Consider the following 15,249-nt stretch of genomic DNA (forward strand, 5'->3'; position numbering starts at 1 on the left):
TCCTTCTAGGCATTTTGCAGCCTGCTGTGCGAATATGAACCGGCTGATTAGATAGGCCACTTCATGGAAATGGAGAAAATTCAATCTATTTACAGCCTCTTCTATCTGATAATGTAACAAACTAAACAATATTCTTTCATCCTGCCAATTATCTGGGCCAGTTCCAAAGGGAGCATTTTAAAGGGAATAGTGTTCCTTTGTGGCAACAGAAAAGTCTGAATAAATATTTTAAAACCCGCTTTGATATGAAAGCTTTTATTTTCTACAGCCTAAAGATTTTTGCACAGAGAAGTATGGCAGCAGAAAAAATAAGACACCACACATTGTAAAAACTACTGACAATTCTCAAGTTTTCAACATTGCATTTTGATATTTTTTGGAGACATTACCCAGGATTACCATGGTTAATGGTAAGCTTATACAGTGTGAAGCAGTAGTATATGGTATGCAACAGGTATTTTGTTCACTTCAGTTATGCTCTGTGAAAGTAATTATTGTGCCAGCTAAACTTCTTGTAGTTAGCTAGGAACAGGGGATAAATTCATTAAGATAAATCCAGAAACCAGAAGCAATAATGGAACTCACCTAATTTCTGTTATGAATTCTAAATGCTGAGTGTTAGGATGCAGAACGTTCTTTAATAAGTCCTCACTGAAGCAAGAAATATCACATCAGTATTAATATAACAACTGACTAAGATCATCTAGTCCAAAGCATTCTCTTTAAACAACATTTTTCAGAATGCGCTTAATGCATATTCACAGTACTTGCTCAGTTTTTCTTTAATGGGCAAAAATCAGTGCTTTCTTATTAAAACTTTGTGTAGGTTCAGCCATCACTTAAATGTGAAAGAATTTCACCTTTGTGTTTTGAGAGAGCATTTGTATATTGGAGCACAAACTTATCAGCATGTTGTACCAAACGATCAGTGCTCAGTCTTAATATCTCAATCTTCTTGCTGCCCTTTTTAGTAGAAAACACATTGTCTTGTAGTTTCGTAGGCTTATGTAGCACAAAGAGATCCTGGTCTTGCTGAGGTAAAATCAAATAAATAATCTTCAATCTCAGTGTTAAAAGAACTTTGTGTTTTTCTCTCTCTTACCTGCCAAATGTTAACTGTAGATCAAGGTCTTGCAGGGTAAGGTAAGATGTCCCAGCCTGTAGGCTCTGGCATGGCTGGACTGACCAGCCCCTTTTGGCTTGGTCTGGAAAAGGGGGCCCTGGGAGTGCAAGGAAAATTCAGAAGAAAAGCATAGCAATAACTTTAGATAAAGGATTTCCAGTAAAGTCATCAAAGATAGAAGGAGACTTTGATAGGAAATGTCAATATTTTACAGGGTTAAAAAATAATTGCAGAAACACATGGAGAAACATTACAAAGGAATGACTCGTTAAGACAAAAGCAAGTTTCTGAGGGGACTGTATTCCTTCATGTGGGAAGAAATTACATGGGGAAAGGCATTTATTATTGAATAAGTTTCCCCATAAATAAATTTCCCCATTAATTATATGGGGAAAAGCAGTTAGGCATGCTCTGAGACACAGAATAATGTGCTAAGTAGTAAATAGTTGCTGATTATTTTAGAATTATTTTGCATAAAATAGTTTTCTCAGTTTTCAAGTAAATATATTCATAATGGATCAAAAATTTTGTATCCAATGGGTACTTTATATAAAGAGCTAATGGATATATAGCATCAAACTCTTGGAAAAGTAAATATGAAATATGAAAAGTAATTCAAATATGAAATAGTAATTCAAATAAAGAGATGAACATACTTTTAAAGGCTTTAGACGAATGACTTAAAAATACACAACAGTTAATTTTGGTTTTCATCTTACAGAAGTTCACTAGCTATATGCAAATTATCAGCAACACTGGAGATTTTTCTCTTTTAGTATAACTCCAAAATACATCATAACAAAGGAATTACTAGTGTTAATAATAGAAACACGTCTTCAAATACAGCAAAAGGAAAAGTTGCAAATGAAGGTTTAAGTTGCTCTCTGGTAAGTTATATTAGCAGATATAATCATTCACTGTAAAATAACACTTTTATCCCTGTACAATCTGTACAATCGCACTACAGACTTAATAATTTTGAGCACGTCTTATTTAGTCCTTGGAGAGAACAGTATATGTTTTCTCTTAGTTAATTAAAGCTAGTAATATAACATCCATGACTACATCCACATATTTGTGCCAGCACACTTGGAAAACAGTTATATCAAATGCAATGTAAGGCTTCACTTGTTAGGCGCCTGATCGCCAAGGTGAAATGCCGGTGCCTGTGCTAGGCTCCTCCTGCAGTGCCTGAGCAGGGTCTTCCGACCTGGGGGTGGAGTGGTCTCCGCTTCTGCTCCTGAAGCGACGCCCTTTTGTGGGAGAAACGTGAGATCTGGAGGGCCAAGCAGGATCTCTAGGGGCTTCGTTTTGTAGTACAGGGTGATGAAGCTCATCTGGGAAATAGAAAACCTAAACTCTAGTCTTGCTTCCAGAATTCTGACTGTACATTTACAGCACATCCGCAGCCTGAGAACTCCTGAAATGAGTATCTTGGAGTCATGTATCCACTTACTTCTATTTTGGCCTAATGAACACTGATTTGCTTTCTGCAAAGTGCCTCCAACAGACGGGACAGACAACGCTTCTGTTGTTCTGGCTGGTCTGTCTGCAGGCCAGAGTGCTCTGAGCGCCAGGGGTGCATTTGACGGGGGTCTTAATGCCAGATTTCCCATTTGCTGAGTGAGTGCTGTGACCATTTTATAAGAAATGTGGATCCCACCAGTGACAACCACCTCTAAGAGGAAGTGGCCGGCCGTGCACTTTGCAGAGCCCGGGGCACACAGTGAGTGCGCTCAGTCGTGTTCGTTGGCCCGGAGGCTGGGGCAGAGGATGGTGGTGGCTCCGCAGTCCCCTGGCTCAGAGGAGAGCTCCTCCTTCCTTCTCAAAAGTCATTACTTATTGATAAGATCTGTTGCAAAAGCAGAGCTTGGTTCCACTGCAATATCACTCCCCAGTTCCAAAGCAAGCTTTTCCAGTGGGAGGTCTGACTGGCTTGAAACAGGCAGCAGCTTTTCCACTATTTTTCTCTCTGCTTTCTCCTTGCCCCCTTTTCAGCAAACTGGTCACTCTCCATATCTCAATATTCGTAACATTTTAGATGAAACAAGCTTATGGTCTGATGTTTTTCTGCAATGATTCATCTATAAATCATGGTAATGAATAAAATAATTTTATTTAGCTAATTGCTATCCAGTTGTAAGTCATTATTATAATTCAGTTTCCTACTAGCAATTACCCCTCAGAAATCGTATTTTATTCAGTCTCTAGTTCTACCACGTCATTCATAGTGTAATTATACCTGTGACATTGTAATGGCAAGAGTGAAAACCAAATCAACATTCTGCTGACAGAATAAGAGCAGTAAATATCGAACTAATGAATATAGAGTGGGCATATGTAAATGGCCTAGGAGAGCAGAGGGGTTCTTGGCATTCCTCATTTTAAGCATAGATCAACCTAAATTTGCCAACATGAAAGGAACTTACAGCCAGGGCAGATGCATTTCATAACTTCATAGGAAGTGATTTACGAAGGGCTTCATATTCTTGCTAAAATTAAGCAATGGTTAATATGCCTGGCCTGGCAAGAGTGAACATAGCACTGGGACAGCACAAAGACCCTCTCCATTCACAGGCAAGACACCCAGAGTCACAAGGTTGTGAGCTTGAAAGATGAGGCTTTTCAGTGCTGCTCCACTCCTTCCAGTGACCTTTCTCAGAGGGGGCTGGACCAGACCCTCACAAGGGGCAGTCCCTTGAGAGAGGGTTACCTGCGACTTGGTGATCCTGGGAAAGTGTGTGATGACCTGACCGTGGGGCTCAGTCCGTTCCTTGGCAATGTGTGTTATGGGGGCAGGTGTGCCCCGCGGCACGCTCCAGTCCTGGCCGGGGCAGGAGGTGCCTTGGTGTCTACCCCAGCTCTCTTAATGCCCGTGCACCTTGCTTCCTTCCCCGGGGACACCTGAGTACCAGGGAACTGCCTGCGTGTGTGTGTGTGCAGAATATGCGGTCCAGTCTTATAGTACACAAGGTTCAGACACAACCTGGATGCACACCTGGACTGAGGTATCGGAAAGTATTCCTAGGCTGAGAACATAGACGTATCCTGTATGCTCATTTTCCACTTGTTTCTGGAGAACTAAATATATATGTTTACTATCTCAAATACATCTTTCACTGACTTCTCTCTGATGAGATTTCCCAGAATGGTTTGTGTGGCTTTTCTGTGTTTTCCATCTCTTTTGAAGCTGGTAACTGAGACCGTAAGGGATGCATTTTGCTCAGAGCTCCAGTGATTGCACATAGGACTGATGTTCTGAGAGCCATTTCAATATCATCTTTCTTCTAAAAGACTCTTTTATGATATGCCGCCAAAAGTAACTGAATGATCACATGTGGCTATCTAATGTATTGTTTTATTTTGCTTCAGTTGGAAATCATTTCTACTTACATGCATAAATACCCAACGCAGATACTTGGTATTCTTAACACAAGAATTCAGATAGGTGGTCAACTACAGGAGAAGACATCTGGCTAAAGAAATAAGGATTGATACAACAGGGAAAAAAGGAAGAAAACACTTGACTGAACAAAAATGTTATGAAAGGTCTCATTATTGTTCTGTATAGATGTCCTAAGGTGGATGCCCTATGTGGATTGAATAGGTCATCAGAGACATAATACACATGGTGAGTATGTGCTGTAAAAGTTTGTTTTATCGAAACTTCATTTGTGTTGAGATGATGTAGTGTGTTTCCCAGGCTATGGCCTTTGAATCATCACCATCAGTAAAACCTCTGAAGGTGATCTGAAAATTATTGAAAAAATGCCTAAAAGAAAAGAAAAAAAACCCCCATATATATTCATATATGTGTCTATTCATATATGTGCCCATGCAAGGAAACAAATAAAATGGATGTAAATGAAAGTAAGATACAAACATTAAAAATTAACCTTAATTTGTATTTGTTTATAAATCAAAAACATTGTGACTACACTAGCCAAGATCCTTAGATTTTTTAAAAAAATTGTTAAGTCATCCATTTTTAATAAACAAGACTGATGTCTGAGGATTTCCTAGACAATATTCTATATGACTTTTAAAAATAGAATTAGAAGCAAAACCTAATCCATATTAATCCATTATGTTATTCAGGAAATTGGGCTGCCTGGATGATCTTCTCTGGACTGAAGGTCAACTGCTACTCTTGGGTGTTGGCACCAAAGACCTTGCTAGGGTGATTTGACTGAGGGGCTGAGGAAGGAGAAGGTGACATGGGACAAAGGAGTCTTGATAGCGGCATCAGACAGGGGGAGCTAGGTGAGGGTGGAAGTGTTTTTTTCCCAAGACGGTTTAAGTATTTTAAAGGAGTTTAAGAGAAGATGCAAACTGAGAGAAAGGAGATGAGAAAGGTCTGGGCAGCCCTGAAGCCTAACGCATGAGCTGGGCAGGACAGGGAGCAGGGCAGGGTGGCAACCAGCACGAACATGTCAGCAAGGGGAACAGGTGAAAAAAGCAGAGGAGGAAGGAAATACTGCATCAGCTCGCTTTCTTACCCGTCCCTTTGATACCTGAATACATGAAATAAGCTTAAGCTTAGGAGTCGTAAATCTTGACCCGCTCAATAGGGCCTGAGCCCCTTGTTGCAATGCTTGTGCTGGACAAATAACCCTCTCTTCAAGAGATGCATTAAAATTTCTTGGCTCTTATTCTTTCAGTTCACTGCTATCGAGCAAATGTGGGCACCTTTCTTTAATATTAATTTTGATATAGTAAGGATTTTAAGTGAGTCAGGCTTAAACAATTCAGACTTTTCTCGTTGATGAGAATTAATCTAAATTTAAATTGCTTAAATAGAGTCTCTATTTTCTATAGTGTTAGTTCAAAGAAACCACATGACACAGGGGTTATTATTCAGTAGACTTTTTATTTTATTGTATAAAAGTAATTACCTTTTAAGTACTATCCAAATTAACTTTTTAATATCCCTCTGGGCTTATACATTATAAGAGCATAATACAACTCGTTACCAAATACCGAAGAACTCTATTTCCTTTTCTACTAATCTAGTCTCCTGTACAAATTTGAATTCACAACATGAGTGACAGTAATTTTTTTTCCAAATGAGAATCAAATATTAGAACCAGAGACATTTAACATTTTCATCACAGGCTATCTACAATTTAAAGAGTTTAACTTTCTTCTATTTGTAATTTGTGGTAAGCTATTTGGGGAAGATAGTTTCTTCTTATATTAGCAGTCTTCAAGTTTCACTAGTTCCCACCAGTGAAAAAATATAGTTAAAACATTAACATAATCTGGTTAACATATCCTCTGGTGACTTTTGCATACTGAAAGACCCAGAAGACTGAAATAGTATATGAAATTCACTTTTATTTATGACCATTTTCAAGAATATCTTGCTGTTTTCATATCATACATAGATATGTTTTTCCTATTTTCATGTTACTTTTTCAACAGTACACCTTGTGCTGATAAGAAAAACTTTCTTCTTTTATCATTGTGTGTATTTCATGCATAGGCTGAAGCAAATTAATCAGTCACAGGAGTAAAACCAGGTAACTTTGCAAGGACTTTAACCCAGAATCAAGGGGGGCAGCTGGGGAAAGGCTGTGAGTTTGTACAGAACAAACCAACCTGGACCAAGAAAAAAAAAGAAAAAAGATGAGGGAAGGAAATGAGAGATATTCATAACAAGGGTAGTGTAGGTTGGTGAATCAAATGTCTTATATGTCTGTAGACCACAAAAAGACATCTGGGGAACAAGACCTACCTTCCCTTCCAGGTGCAAAATCCTATTTTTCCTGAAATCCAGGGTGAATTCCTATTGCGATTAATATGTCCTCTCAAAAGTATAGTGTTTCTCCACAGCCATAAAGATCACAAAATAGTAGACCTTACAGTTATGATCATCTAGAAAAGATATTTTAGTTTAAAAATAGAACTTATTTCCTTATTTCTCTGTCTCTTAAGAGTGCTTTAGCACAATTCAAGATGCCAGAAGACCCTGACTTTAGAGAGAGAGAGACTACTAAAATAGCTGTATCAAAAAAAGTTAATATATCTCTGCAAAATGCCTAAAATACATGGCTTCATTTTCTCAACAGTCTGCCATCTGTTAACTTTGTAAACAGTAAGTTTTGAAGTTTTTTTCAGGTCCTTGTTAAAAATACTGCACCATGCAGAGTCAAAAACAGGTCTCTCAGGGACTCCTGGAAAATCCACACAAGGTCCAGGTCGGGCTCCCACACAGACATTTTTAACATCTGCCACCTGGTTTTTAGCCTATTTAAAGGGGACCACACCATACAGGTGCAAATCAAATGTCTTTGACAAGTCTAGAGCTAGAGTGTTGGCAGAGGTAAGCATGTAACCTACATTAGTAACTTCACACATCATGTGTCTTCGACAAAGTGTGAAACCCCTGTGAAAATCCTTTTACTGAAGTGAATTATTTTTTACCGTTCTTTATCATTTGTTGATTTTATCCACTGATTGTTACCCTGGATCTCAGGATCAGACTAACCTGCTCCTCCTTTAAGTGTTGGTACAGCATTCGTCTGTCCTTATACTCCGCTTGCACTTCTGAAAGCCAGTTGTTGTGAATCCTTTACAGATAGTATGAAAGGGGAAAATTTGCACCTTCACATTAATTACGGGGCCCTCCAGAGTCCACGGGTTAGGTTTGGGGTCTACCAAAGCCCAAAACATTCCCCTTTGCCAGGCCAGAGCTGCCTGGATGTCATTCACTGCTCACCAGGCATCTCCTATCCCACCCGGCACTCTCTTTGCTTTCCCATTTATGTCTCAGCCATCTGAAATTTCTGAACTTCACCACAGCCGACTGCCCCCGTAATTCATTGCCTTGGGTGTAGCGCAGCTCTTCACACAGACGCTGTTACTGGACTGATGAGGAGAATAAATCATCAGTGCTTGTTTTAAGTGAGATGATGCAGGTCGGATGCACCAGCAGGTGGGAGAGATTTCCTTGGAACGATCTCTACTTTCCAAATAACGATTATCCCTGCAGAATTTTTTTTTGGGGGGGGGGGTAATTTTCATGTTTTTGTTAATACTGCCTCATTTTCTTTCCTATAACAAAGCCATTTTTCTTTGCTTTACAAATTCAATCTCAGTTACTGCTTTTTGAGTGATATATGGTCAGAATGGTAATTAATCTGTGGTTATTTGAAGAAATCTTTTTGTTGGTCCAATTGCCTTTTTCACCTTCAGTTTTTAGACCTATTTTATTACTTTGTTGGTTTTCAATTTTGTGTCCATTTCAGTAGGTACATCCTGTTTGTTCACTATGTGTGTTGAATACCTCAACATAGCACTGGTTCAGCTGTCAATACAGCAAATGAATTAGATCTTTTTTAAAAAATGTGGCAAGATATATTTCTCATTTATGTTTCTTTCCCCACCTTGCTTTAATACCTGTATCCCATGAAGGAAAGCAAAAAGATATAACCTGTGTTCTGTCTTTTTGAAGATAAGCTATGGGGTCATTAGCCTTATTTTCCTTTGGCAAAGCAGTTAACTTCAGCAGGACTTTAGAGCTGTATCAATACCAGTGTTTTTTTCAGCTAGATACTCTAAATTTGATACATGGTTGTAGCAGCATGATTCAGCTCTACCATCAAAGCGAACACCTACCTGGGTTCCTTAGGAGGGATATTTGCATTAAACTGCCTTTACAGTACTCTGACAGAGTAAACAGGCCTTGAAGTAGCTACCCTCAGGTCCCTTACATGCTACTGATAGTGAAGCACAACAGCAGGGGACAGAATATGGTGCCTTCCATGATTATCTGCCTGGGAAACGGTATTCCATCCTCGCAGATGTGTCTTCAGACTCGGCATTTACTGTCTTCTTCAGGCTTGACTATTACCTTTATGCATATGTAAAAAGGTGAAGCAATATGGAAAGCAGCATCCTGTTTGCTTAAGGAGTCACATTTTTAACAGTGTTGCCATCCTGCTCCAGTTATTTATGTTTGGTGGGCTACGGGGGTTTTCAGGACCTGTCTTGCCTCCCAGGATTAAAGCTGTATAAGACAGTGATCTTCACAATTAGCAATAAAGACTAGAAGGTGCCGGAGAGAGACTTCCAAGGCATTGATTATAAACTCTCTTCCATAAACTTAACTGCATTTAAAACAAAATACAAAATGCCACAGCTTTTCTGTGCTGATGCTAAACAGATAATACTGATACTAATACATATCCAACACGTTTTACCTGCTCTTTGCAAGTAGGAAACTGAAAATTGTCTGAATAAGGGTAATTTCAAGAAGTTTTGAAAAATGCTTGGATCAAACAGTGAAAATTGCGATGTGCATGTATCTAGATAAAAGAGAAGCATGTATGTGTGTATGGAGGGGGTAAGAAAGTAGACTGAATATAAAACACCAGGTAACAAAACTTTGGGCTGTAAACTCATCCAGAGATGATGATCAGGAACAGTGGTAATGAAATTTCCCAGACTTGTAAAGCATATAAGGATTCAGAATTTTGGCTGCAGAGTGGATGCCATCTTCTACTTAGCGGGAAAAAATACTTCAGAGAAACCGTATGAATTTCAGAATGGCAGGATGTATGTTGAGGAAGTTTATCAGGAATTAAATCCTACAATCTCTCAGTGCATGTGGACGTAGCTCTACAAATGTAAGGTTTTATTTAGATAAAAAAGAAATTTTTAAAAGACCGATAGATTAATACTATAGATGCCTTCCGCTTTCTAGTCAGTTCAGATGAAAGAAATCTCCAACAAGCCTAAGGGAATAGACTTTCTAGTCTAACTGATAGTTAAGAGATTTCAGTTACCTAATTCCCTTAGACAACTCGTGACTTTTGCTTACGCTCTTTGCCATCAGAGTTTTCCAGGGTAACCACTGACCTCTGTGTGTGTGTGTGTGTGTGTGTATGTGTATGTATATACTTGTGACTCTGCGAATGGGATGATGCATTCAGGCTGCTGTAAGTCTTTGCAATGAAGCAATGAGAAACCTAAACAGCTGCCTCTCAGTAACCATTAATCTTGCCAAAGTTTGCTGGGAATTAGAGGGAGTCAGTCTTAGTTTAATTGGGGGTTGTGACAGTGTTTGAAAACATTCAAGTACTGTTATAGTGTTGACAACTGCTTTAGAGAAGAGGAGGAGAAAGAGAACATTACAGAAAGGAGAAAAAGAGATTAAGGAGGACTGGATGTAGGAGGACTGTCTGCACAGGAGACTCACTTGGTCTGGGAGGTAAGAGAAATATAAGCAGAATAGGGTTGGATTACAATAGACAATGTTCCCTCACCCCTTAAAACTAATTGGTCTGTATTTTTCCTTGTCTGTATGTCCCCTCCACCCTCACTAATGATTTACTATTCCTGGTTCAATAGGCAACAGCTTTGTCATAGTGTTTTCCTTGTGGATGAGTGTAACGTGTGTAGCCCGGTGTGTTGCTCCTTTACGTGCGCAGGGAAAGAGAGAAAGGGAGCTCTCACCTGCTGCCACCACGTTGTGAGAATATTTTACTGACATCAAGTTCTTGCCTTAACCTCAAAAAAATAGCAAAATAGTATTCATTTGAGACTAGATTTTAAAATTATCTAGAAAATAATATCTATCCATAAAAAGCTTTGAATTTTACAGCTTTGTCACTTTATAAACTCCTTGGTTTGTCTAAGTAGTCCTGAAGTTTGAAAGTTTTTCTATGAAATTTTTGTCTTTCTTCCGAGAAGTCACTCCTTGTTTGGAAAGTGGGGATGAAACCCACCTCACAGTTTGTTTATTAAAACTTGACAAATCCTGTGAGAACTACTGAAAGACAGCCCTGTGAAAATGCAAACTGCTCACCATCATGTCCCAGAACAGGTTTGGTCAAAGAGTTGGAAAGGCGTCTTCCACTGATCCAGAACTGAGAGTGCTGGGGTTTTTAACCTCTATTTCCGTCTGTTAAATGTATATCTACAGTAGCCTGGGGACCTCAGTACAAGGCAGACCCATGTACTACTTTTTGTATTACTAGCTACAGTGCACCACCTAATCTCTTGACTTCTTTGGATCAGCCCTGCTTTTCTAATCCTCTAACGCGCTGCATGCATGACTTGCTAGTTTTGAATACGTACTTAGCCTTGAGTGACTCTATCATTTAGTGCGTGGGCTTGTGCATTGGTTTGAGAGGTGTCAGACCTGACAGTGAAAGTAGGAAAAAATGAACTTCATTTTGTGTGACAAAGTATCAGCATTCAGTAATTCCCAGTATTCTTATGTGTCTGAAAACTCTTGGATGCTTTAAGAAAAATTCGTGTAGCACCACATCCATATAGTTCAATGAAACAGCAACATATTCCAAGATATTTTTGTAATTTTATAGGATTTGGGGAACTGAATAGAAGTTAAAAGCCACAAATGCATATTAGATAATAAGATACTTGCTCCTGTTTCTTTCGAGATGGAGCGCAACTCTGAAATATGAGCAATGGTGTGCATCTGTGTCTGTTATGTGCATATAACTATCTTAACTTGCTAACTAGATCCCTAACTCCTAAGAGCTATTTCTAATTTCTTTGCTCTCAATTATACTTCTCTGAAAATATATATTTTTGGCATACGCTTAAAATAATAGCATTAAAAAGCATGAATTTACTCAGGAAAGTATCACTGATAGTTTTAAAAAATCATTCAAATTATTTCTCTATTGTATAATTTCTCCATTTCACTTGAAGTTAAGGTTTTAGCACAATATCATGAAGCAGGAAAGTAACATTATAATTCATGTAAGTAACATTGTTTTGTTGCTATTGTGAAAGGGACAAACAAGTGAGACCAAATGCTCAGAGACCACTACTGCTTTTCTTTATTTTAATTAAAAAAAAAACCTACTATATTTGATTTTTTTTTTTAAGTTATGCTTATTAACCTCTCTTGCTCATTAGGTGCAGTTCTGCTATTATTTGCCAGTGTAATTCTGACTTCAGCCAAGTTGCTCTGAATATATTCCCATGTAATTCAATCCAAAATGGTCCATTGGCCATTGACAACAAGTGTCTTATTTCCTGTTAAATACTTAAGGCTAACCAAGTAAAAACATACTGCTTCTTCATTGCTTTTGGGAAATAAAGCAAATCATAAAAGACTCATTTTGTCTCAAAGGCAGAGTTCAGAGTAATCAGTTTTACCAGCAAAGTACTGGAGAGTTTCGCTGACCTAGTCCAGCGCAAACTGGCCACTCCGGAGCCCCCCGGTGTGGTAGCAGGAGGCGGTTTAGGGCATCAACACAGTGAGCAGAAGATGGGTTAGGCTCTACCCTAGGTCTGGTGTAGCCTTAATACAGCTTGTAAATTGTTCCTCGTGAATCTCTTATTGATAAGTAATGAGTTGGCCTGGACTAGTAGAAACAGCTTCTTTTTATCTAGACAACTATTGTGAACTTGTGTATTAATTTAAAAAAAGAAAAACAGAAGTATGATGGCATGTGTAGTGAGTGAATGGTTTACCAGGACTGTTTTGGTTAAAGTGCAAATAGGCTAAGTTATCACAAATAATACAGCTATGGAAATAAGCTGAATGTTCATACAGGTGTAACTTTAAAGGAGATAGTCTTTAGGAATGCTATATCCCAATACATTCATATATAGCAAGTCATATAACCACGTATAATGGATGTTTGAGGGGAAATGAATATAAGAAGTTAAAAAAGATTGTTTAAAAAAGTGTTCAAAGGTATCTTCAAGGAAGGATTCCTCGAATCAGTTTTCCCTGGGACATTCACAAACACTTGCTGTTTAATTTTTTCAAGTCAAAGGGGTTTACTTTAGCTATGAATGTAAACAGGGGGAGAGGTAATACTTTGTAAACTACTTTTGTTCTGTTGCTCCATATCCTGTACCTGCAGAGTGGCAAATGCTTTGACCGTTCGTTTTGGAGCAACAGAGAAACAGTAACTTGCATCAGCAGTCTGTGATCAGCCTACAAGGACTCCAGAATGGATAGTTGAAGAGATAAGTCTAAAAAAACTACAGATATTGTAATTCTCAGGTTAGTCTGGCCAGTAAGAAAAAAACCCAAGATGCTATGGAAATTCTGCAACCTTTTATAGTTATTTAAGTTAGAATGAGAGAACAATCATTTTCTATTGTTTGACATATCACAAAAATCACATTAAAGCAGAGCAATCAAATTTGTAAATTAACGATGGTGTAATACATGTGCATCCTATTTCTGTCCCTTAACTTTTGCCATAGAATAACAGAAGGAGGCTTTTTGACTTAAGAGCTTATGGACTGGACCAACAAACTGTGTCTAGCTCAGTGAGTAAGCAGGCATCCATTTAGTACTACAGAATACTTCATGAAAATCAGCCTCTTATTTTTGCCGTTCTTGATCTTCTTCTCAGGTACATAGAATCTCTTTAACACAAGCCTTGAAAGGTCAAAAGAGCCACCGCTTCCTCAAAAAAATATCTCTTTGTAGTACAACAAAATACTTTCTGTATCGCTGATGATCCCTAAGCATGGAAAGCATAAATGAATGCCTTTCTACACTGATTAATGTGCTGGAAGTTTGTAGAGCGCTTTATCTTTGAGGTTTAGTTGCTTTTCCCTCCCCCATGTGCCAAACTGCTTATTGCTGAAATGATTTGGCTTTCTCAGGCAGAAAACAACTTTCATTTGTACACAACAGCATTTTTATCAAAACCAAGATATGACTACTTCCAAGAGAAATGTATTTAATGCAAAGTATTGAGCTCACTGAATATTTTTAGTCATTCCCATCCAAAGAAGATGAAATACATTTCACAAATCCATCCATTTCTTCAGAAGCCAACTCTTCATTTTTCGTCTTCCAGTTTTGGCTTGGCTGTTTCTGGCTGCACTGATGTGCATTTCGTCATGAGTCATGGCTCTTTTTTCCCCTTAAGAAATCAGAACTTCTGTTTTTGAAAAAGTGAATGAATTAGATGAAAAATGTCTGGAGCAACTACAAGTCCTGATCCAGATACCTCTGAAATAAATGAAAACCTTTTATTGCCTTAAGAGGGAATTAGATCATGGTTAATGAGATAATTCCCAGAGGTCCAGTACAAAGGAGAAAGCTAGGGGAAAGTGGGAGGTTATGATGGTTTTCATGCCACCTTCGTACTCATCTCATATTGTGTTGCTGTGAGAACTGTCAAAGTTCCCAGTCCATTTTACACAACTCAGTGGCAGAAGCCCAAAATGAGGAGAAAAAGGAGCCAGAGCAATAAAGAAGCCAATTTTATAAAATCATCTATAGACAAATAAGTACTGCAAAAACTTTGCACAGAATATTTGTCTCAACTGCAATGACATTGTATTTTATCCCACTTATAACTTTAAATCACTTTAATTATAATTATGGCCAACTCCTGTCTCTTCTCTGAAGTTGAAAGCCAATGTGAGTCAGAACAAGCACAGGTGGATGCTACGGAGAAAAGTGGTGTTGCAGCTGATCACAGGAATGGGCGGCCCAGCTGACCTCGGCATCCTGGCCGCGTGTTCAGGCCGCTGTCTCTGCCCCACACTGTGGTGGGATTTGGCTTGACGTGGCAAAATCATGAGTCTTCTGGCCCTGAGTCACCACAACCCTTAAACATGTTAATAATGTCGCTAAGGACAGAACTGTCCATCCTCAGAAAAGTTGTAGATCTGCGATGATGCAGATTGAACAGTCGCCGTAAAGTAGGGGGAGACCTCCTCCTTGCCCCACCTTCGTACAGAGATCCCCGATTCCTGGCCACTGAGATAAGATGCAGGATCTGGCCCACACTGGGCAGGGGGAAGAACCAATCCCCATCATGACCTACCCCAGCAAGGCTGAAACTTAGTACTGGAAACATGTGTGAGATTATAATACAGGTTCTTGGGACATCCCACCTCCAGTTCTTGCTGGGATAGTGTGCTCCAAGGGGTCCTCTGCCTCACTGTTGCCTCCCTTTTGAAGTCCACTGAATTATTCATATCAGTAAAGGTGTCAGCAACAGGCGCTTTTACAGACAAATCTGCACTCCTGCTCATTTCAAGTATTTTATTACAAGAAAACACATCTTTTGCAAAAAAGGATCTAAATTAAAAGAGGCACTTAATACAGACCAACACAGGAACACACAAGACAAGGAATTTTACATAGGGACACAATGCAGAAATAG

The sequence above is a fragment of the Dromaius novaehollandiae genome, chromosome 6 (genome assembly GCF_036370855.1).
Source record: "Dromaius novaehollandiae isolate bDroNov1 chromosome 6, bDroNov1.hap1, whole genome shotgun sequence".
Taxonomy (NCBI): Eukaryota; Metazoa; Chordata; class Aves; order Casuariiformes; family Dromaiidae; genus Dromaius; species Dromaius novaehollandiae.